Source organism: Pleurodeles waltl, chromosome 4_2 (assembly GCF_031143425.1).
Source record: "Pleurodeles waltl isolate 20211129_DDA chromosome 4_2, aPleWal1.hap1.20221129, whole genome shotgun sequence".
NCBI lineage: Eukaryota > Metazoa > Chordata > Amphibia > Caudata > Salamandridae > Pleurodeles > Pleurodeles waltl.
This window is the reverse complement of record NC_090443.1, coordinates 1,051,805,239-1,051,812,657: the sequence shown is the minus strand read 5'-3', so window position 1 is coordinate 1,051,812,657 and position 7,419 is coordinate 1,051,805,239. Positions and strand designations below refer to the sequence as shown.

The 7,419-nt window shown below is 47.3% G+C and overlaps 1 long non-coding RNA gene across 1 annotated transcript; it reads right to left on the bottom strand.

The window, feature by feature from the left end:
* Positions 1-865: 865 nt before the first annotated feature.
* On the bottom strand, positions 866-5,090 carry LOC138294263 (uncharacterized). The gene is made up of 3 exons (XR_011203308.1): positions 5,037-5,090; positions 3,559-3,636; positions 866-937 (listed from the first exon to the last, which is right to left on the bottom strand). It is a non-coding gene; the product is annotated as an uncharacterized lncRNA (long non-coding RNA).
* Between the last annotated feature and the right edge of the window lie 2,329 nt (positions 5,091-7,419).

Genomic DNA, 7,419 nt, shown 5'->3' with positions numbered 1-7,419 from the left:
AACTACTTTCAGTTTTGGTGACCACTTTTACCAGCAGTGCGAGGGCACTTCTATGGGGGCAGTTTTTGCTTCACATTTGGCAAATATTTATGTGGGCGCTTTTGAGCAACAGTATGTTTTGAATGACTCTAACCCTTTCAGGTCCTCCATTAGATGCTGGAAGTGGTACATTGGTGATATATTTATCATCTGGATCAATTCTTCACACAGACTAGAGGAATTCATCCTATACAGTTCTGGCGGGATGGGAAAAAAATATATCAACAATATCATGGTGACCAAGATCTGTAGATAATTAATGGTATTATGATAGTCAGATTAGGTTTTGCAGCAAAGCAACAAGTCCACACCATTCCTCATTGGAATTCAGCCCATTATCTATGGATTTGCAGCGCATGATTCATCTGTATTCAAGTTCTTGTAAAGTGAAGGCAAACTTACCCCCTCTTTTAGGCATTTGTGCAACTTCTAACACCTGATGCCATCTGAGTGGCCAGCTTCAATAGAATGGTGGGTGTTTGCTTTGCTTTTGGCTGATTTAAAAGTGAGAGCGTTTATAGTAAAAAGGATTGCAGAGAAAGGTCACCATGGAGTCCACTCATGGCCCTCCTATGCTCCATTTACAAGGCTGTAACATAACCCTTAATAGCACGTCATATAACATACGGATGACAGTTTTTTTTGTTTTAGCTAGATAGGTATGTTGGTTACTGCTTTTAACACAGATCATTTTGTTATTTGCAGTTAATACATTGTGATCCTTCTGATATAACACAGTGAGCTATGAAGGACACATGACTCCTATGACTTGTAACCGTCACTGTTTTGTGCATCAAGCTTATTGCACATTGATGTACATACTTACATGATTTATGATCAATGTGTAATATGTATGGTATTTAAAGCCGCCTGACATCCTGCACCGGAATGAGTAGCACTATAAAAAGAAATAAAAATTGTGGTATGTACATTGTTATGGGACAGACCAACACCACATTCCTACAAGGCATGCATTACTCTTATGAACAGGTACTGAACAGAGTCAAAAGCATTCCTCCTTTAAGTACCTGGGAAGAGCTGTGAGCATTTCCTTCCCTTCATGTACATACAAGTGTGAGCCTCCAGATCGCACACAGGCCGGCTCAGATTGGAACAAAAGGAGGCCTAATTGCCCCATAACTTCAGCGTTTACCTATGGCCCGGCTGGAGGTGGAAATAAATTAAAAACAGCCCCCCCTCCACCTGCATGTTGCTGCTTTGAATGAAAGCAGACATTAAGCTGGGGCTGCTAAATGCGTCCCTGTGTCTGAAAACTACAACGGTCAGTTCGAGCTGATGTGCCCCTGCTGTGTCTTTGTCGATTCTTAGACACAGGCCTCATTAACAGGTTGGCGGTCCACCTCGGGACCGCCACAACCGCGGGAGGACGCCACCCCTATGGCACTGGCATCCCCCCACTGCCTTCTTACAATGTTTCTGCTGGTCTGACTGGTGGGAACATTGCAATAGAGTGTTCCCTCTGGTCAGACCGGCAGGAGCAGTGCAATAGAGTGTTCCCTCTGGTCAGACCGGCAGGAGCAGTGCAATAGAGTGTTCCCTCTGGTCAGACCGGCAGGAGCAGTGCAATAGAGTGTTCCCTCTGGTCAGACCGGCAGGAGCAGTGCATGAGATAGCCGAGTGCTGTCTCGCAGGCACAGAAGCGGCCGACCAGCACCCTCGGAACGCACAACCCCTGCAGATCAGACAGGGCACCTTCTAATGGTGCTGGGCAGGAGAGCCCTGCACTGCCCATTCCAAGGGCATGGGCAGTGCAAGCCCCCGTGGCCCAAGCACACCCTCCCTGCCAGCCTGTCCATGGTGGTCACACCGCCATGGAAAGACTGGCAGTGACAGGAGTTGTGATCAGCCAGGTGAGTGCAGTCAACCCTGGCTGAGTACAACTATGACTGGTGTCATGCCAGAGGGAACCATGTTCCCAGCGGGGACGGCTGTCCCCTAGAGGGTCTGCCTGCCAGGATTGTAATTGAGTGGTCGGACCGACTGGAATGTGGTGGTCCGACCGTCAACGCGAGTGTGGCGGACCTCCACACTCATAATGAGGGCCTTAGGGAGTGAACATGGAAGTCATTTTAAGTACATGTGCTGGACGCTGGTCAGTACAAGTTCCTAAGCTACATGATGGCTTCACTGAAACTATGGATGTTTGGTATTAAACATCTCATATTAATAAACCCTCACTGATGTCAGTAATGGATTTATTAATACATGCGCCCAGAGGGCACCTTAGAGGTGTCCCTTGAAAACATACCAACTACCTGTGTGGGGACTGACTAGATTTAACCAGCCTGCCCCCACCAGACAGGAGTTTAAACTCCTAGGATGACAGCCTGTGCCCTCAGGCGGTCAATCACAAAGCCTGCTCAGAGAGAGATGTTTTACACACCCACCCAACAATATGACCTGTAAATCTACATTCTAAGGGAAGGGGCTTCAAAGAGTCCCTTGGTATGCAGATCTGACTTCACTCACAGGGGAGATCCCGACCCTTTGCCCCACGGCCCATTTGGCACCTGGGAAGGTGGGAAATTTAGTTTTCTGGAAGGTGTGTCCACCCCCTCAGGTCAGTCCCACCCCTACAGTGAGCTGCCTGATGTGGACAAGATTTAGGAACTCTGGGACAGGGTTATGCCCACTCACCACAGGAAGTGGTCACATAGGAGATACAGTGACCCCAGGGGCAAGTAGCACACTGGCAACTACCCTACACTCCACGAAATGCCCCTAAATGCAGTATTTAGGGGAGACGGTGGCACCAGAAAAGGAGATTCCTGCTGATCTAAGAAGAAAGACACTGAAGAGCTGCAAAAGCAAAGGAAGAAGCACCAGACCTGGACCCAGCCCTGCCGGTCTGTCTGCTGCTCCTGCCGAATTGTGCCAATGTCGTCTTGTCCTGCAGCTGTTGTGCCTCCAAAGCCTAGGAGGACTGCCTGCCTTCAATAAAGACCCAGGAACTCCTATGGAGCTGCAGAGCTTCTTCCCTGCATCTTGCAGGCACCCCAAGTCAAACTGAGAGGACTCCGGACCTCCAAAAACCCGATACCTGAAAGCACCATTATACCCATGCCGCACAGCCCAAGTTGTAGTGGACCAACAGTTCCAGTGTGGTTCCCCAGCCCTTCAGAGACAAAGGCCACCGTGGACTTGACCACTGTGGACCCTCCAACGTCACCTGCAGCCTCTGCATGCAGGCCCCTTAACCGTGGGTGCTCCAGTGGAGAAATCCTGATGCCTCAAAGCACCGCTGCATCTGTCACCCCTGGCCCATTGAGAAGAGGACCTCGGGTGTCCCCATGTCCCCAGACATCTCAAGAGTGGAACCTCCTTGTTGCGCCCCCCTGACTCGATCCCCAGTCCTCACCTGCAGTAGCTCGTCCGTACTACACCACTGCACCCGGCCACCGCAGCGCTGCCTGGTGTGACCTGTTGGTGTGGTCCTGAACCATGCTCAATACTTACCTGAAGGCCAGGAGACTGGTCCCGTATGTCGCTGTACTGTACCTGTTTAGCTGTCTTTGTTTTTTCTCAGTAGGATAACATTGCAGCTTTCAAAAATTGCACTGTGTCAACTTTTCTAAACTGTAAAGACAACATTTAGATATAGTTAAAAACACAACATGATTTCCATTTTTATCCACATTTAAAAATAAATACAGACAGGAAAATAAAAGTTCTTTGACTGTATTTATCTGTAAAAATCAGTAAAAACAGGGAGCCTTAATCATTAATCGTCTGCACACACTAATGCTGACAATGGTAAATTACAGTTTTTGAGCAAATGAGGAGCATAGGAGAAATATTTTGGCCCATATTTATATTTGGTTTGCGCTGAATTAGCGTCATTTTTATCACGTTAATTCAGCGCAAACCTAACTCCATATTTATAATTTGGCGCTAGACATGTCTAGCACCAAAGTAATGGAGTTAACTTTATTTCCTAGACGTGAAAACCTACCTTACGTCAATGAGATGCAAGGTAGGCGTTCCCATCCAGAAAAGGATGATATGATCTTAGCACCATATTTATCCTTAGTGCTAAAATCCAGCACGGGGGATGGAGGCCTTAAATAATGTCGCCAAGCTTGCATAGCACCATTATTTAACGTCTGGGTATGGGCAGGCGTCAGAGACCATGGAAAGAGCCCACAGGTGCCCTTCCCTGGCCCTGGGGAACTCCCACCCACACCAGAGGGACACCACAGGACCCATCTCAGGTAAGTATAAATATATATATATTTTTTTTCACACCCGGGGACCCTGACTTGGGGCTCCCTGAATGGCACTGGGCATGGCCATTGGGGTGGTGGGCATGGCTCCTGTCTTTATTAAGACAGGAGCCTTGTCCATGGGGGTTGTGTTGCAGAAAATGGTGCTACAGTGCCTAGAGGAATTTTTTGCCTTTAAACAGTGTAGCGCCATAATTCAGTGCACAAGCTCCGGTTTCCCCTACGCCTCCCCCACCCTGTTTGCGTCCTTTACAAGGACGCTAACAGGGCCTTAGCGACGGCTAGCACCATTCCATAAATATGGCGCCTGGCCGGCATCTTGGAATGGTGCTAGCCGGCGCTATACTTTTTCACGCAAAACTGCACTAACGCAGTTTTGCCTGAAAAAGTAAAAATATGGGCCTTTGATTTAGAGAGTAACAACTACTCGGAGCGCAGGTGTTACCCACTGAGAGGCAGTAGTGTATTTTTGTGGTTTTCAAGAGGTGTGGGGTATCTAGTTAAACATAGATGTGTTCATACCACAATTGAGTACCTGGGAGACCAGTTTATATGGATGCACGGCCACAGTAGTTGACTGTACTCTGCGTGAGGTGTCAGACCGCGACCTCAGTACGAATAATGTATTGGAACCAGAATTGCAATAAAAATAAGACTGGAATCATAATACATTTCAAAGTACACACCGTCTAACTACATGTTGACACATTTTTCTATATTGTTTGTTTTGGATAATTCTCTGGGTAAACTAACCTTTCTTTTGTAATTGACTTTGGCATTATGGAAACTTCGGCTGTAATACCTCCACCGTTATTGCCTGCACAATATGGAAATCCACCTATTGTTTGGAAAGAATGGAAAGACATGTTCGAGAACTATTTAGAGGATTTAAATGGTCAAGATTTGTGCTCTTCAAGAAAGAAAGAAAGTCATCCTTCTAAGCACTTGAGGCAAAGAAGGTCAATGTGTTTTTAAGTACTTACCTGTTTCTCTAGATTGTGATGTCAACAGATTCTGACACTTCTAAAGACACCAAGAAGAGAATGGCACCTATGTGGAATTTGTGATAGTTAAAATATAGTAATGAGGCGATTTAAATGGTACACCCCACCTCAGAGGATAGGTGAAACAGTGGATGAGTTCATTTCTAGATTACAAGAATTGTCAGTCAAGTGGCAGTTTGGCATAATGACGGACGAGCTAATTTGTGATCAACTAAAGGTCCAGTGTAGAAGTACAGAAATACTAGTCAGACTATGAGCAGTGAAACATCCATTGGTTAAAGATGCAATACACTTAGCTAAAATACTAGGGCATTCTTATGATCACGTGTATGAGATGTAGAAAAGGGAAAATTGGAGCAGTGGGAAAGTACTTAAGGGGTCATTTTGACCTCAGCGGTCTTTTTCCAAGACCGCTGAGGGACCGCCGTGCGGAAGACCGCCAGTTGTGGCGGTTTGCCGCTCGGCCTATTATGACCGTTGGCAGCTCTCTGTCCTTTTATGGACGGAGAGCTGCCAACAGCCATACTGGCGGGCGGCGGGGAAGTGGAGGTTGCTCCACCTCCACCGCTACGCCAACAGAACACCGCCCAGCGATTCACGTCCTGTGATTCGGCGTGGCGGTGTTCTGTTGACGGTGTGGTGTCGGTGGAGCAGCCCCCATGGCTCCCGCCCCCTCCCGGAGGATTGTCGGACCAGGTAAGTCGATCGTCCGTGAGGGGAGGGGGGTGGGGGGGTGTTGTGTGTTGGATGCGTGCATGGGGGTGTGCGTGTGTGTATGTAGAGGGTGTGTGTGAGTGCGTGTATGCTTGTGGGGTGTTGTGTGTTTGGGAATGAGTGCGTGTATGTCTGTAGGTATGTCTGTATGGATGTGTGCGTGTATGTTTGAATGTGGGTGTGCGTGTCTGACTGTGTGTGTGGATGTTGGCATGTATGTCGGTGTGTGCGTGTATGTGTGTTGGTGGTGCCTGTGTGCGTGTCGTATGTGCATGAGTGCTGTGATGTTGCGGGTCGGGGTGGGAAGTGGGGTCCTGCCACCTTTGGGGGGTGGCAGGGGTGGTGGGGGGTGTAGGGGAGACCACTATCAGTGCCAGGGAAGGAATTCCCTGGCACTGATAGTGCTTACCGTCATGGATTTCATGGCGGTTTCAAACCGTATGAAATCCATGGTGGTCAGCTGTGTCCAAATACCGCCGGTGGTATAGTGACGGCCGCCGGGCTGGAGATCCTGGTCTCCAGCCCGGCAGTCGTCTCCGCCCTGGCAGGCGGAACGGAGAACCGGCGGATGACCATGGCGATAACCGCCATGGTCATAATACAAAAAAAAAAGACCGCCAGTCTGTTGGCAGTCTTACCGCCGCTTCTCCGCCTTCCGCCAGGGTCATAATGACCCCCTTAGTGTAGGTAAGGAGAAAGTGGAAGGGTACTAAGCGCAACCAAGGGATATAACAAATCTAACAATAGCACAACACCACTTAGGCAAGAACCAGATGTTGGAGCAACTTTCACAACCCATATTTCAAAAATTGCTTTGCAGTGGGTAACGAGTGTATGAAATGTCGACATAAAGCCCACTTTGCACAATGTGTAAAGAGAATTCAAAAGTTAAAATTGCTGCAGTGCAAGACAACTTAGTTTATGGTGAGAAAGTTGACAAACATTTGTGTGTAGATGGTGCAGAGCATAACATGGGTAGACTATGTAGACCCAAAGCATAGTTTAAAATTAAGGGGAAGAAAATTCATCTCACGGTAGGTTCAGATTCTTTGTAAACCATCATACCTAATGTGTATGTCAGAATGGCCATGTGTTCGGCTGCTCCCAAAGGACATAAATCCAGATGGTATCAATGAGAAAAGGTAGATATTATTTGTTACAAGTTAACTAAAATAGTTTCAAAAGAGCAATGTAGAAGGAAAGGTATATGTAGAAGTGAGTGATTTAGGGACTGGAATATCAGTATGATCTACATATAATTATTAATCCCAGAGCTCCTAACCAAGTCAAGGTTCTTGTGGGCACGGTTATAGAAGGAAACAAACAAGTGTTTACAGACAAATTGGGAGAACAGAAAAGTTACGTACATTAAAATCCTAGTTAAACCTAAGGCTAGTCTGGTATAGCATAAATTGACA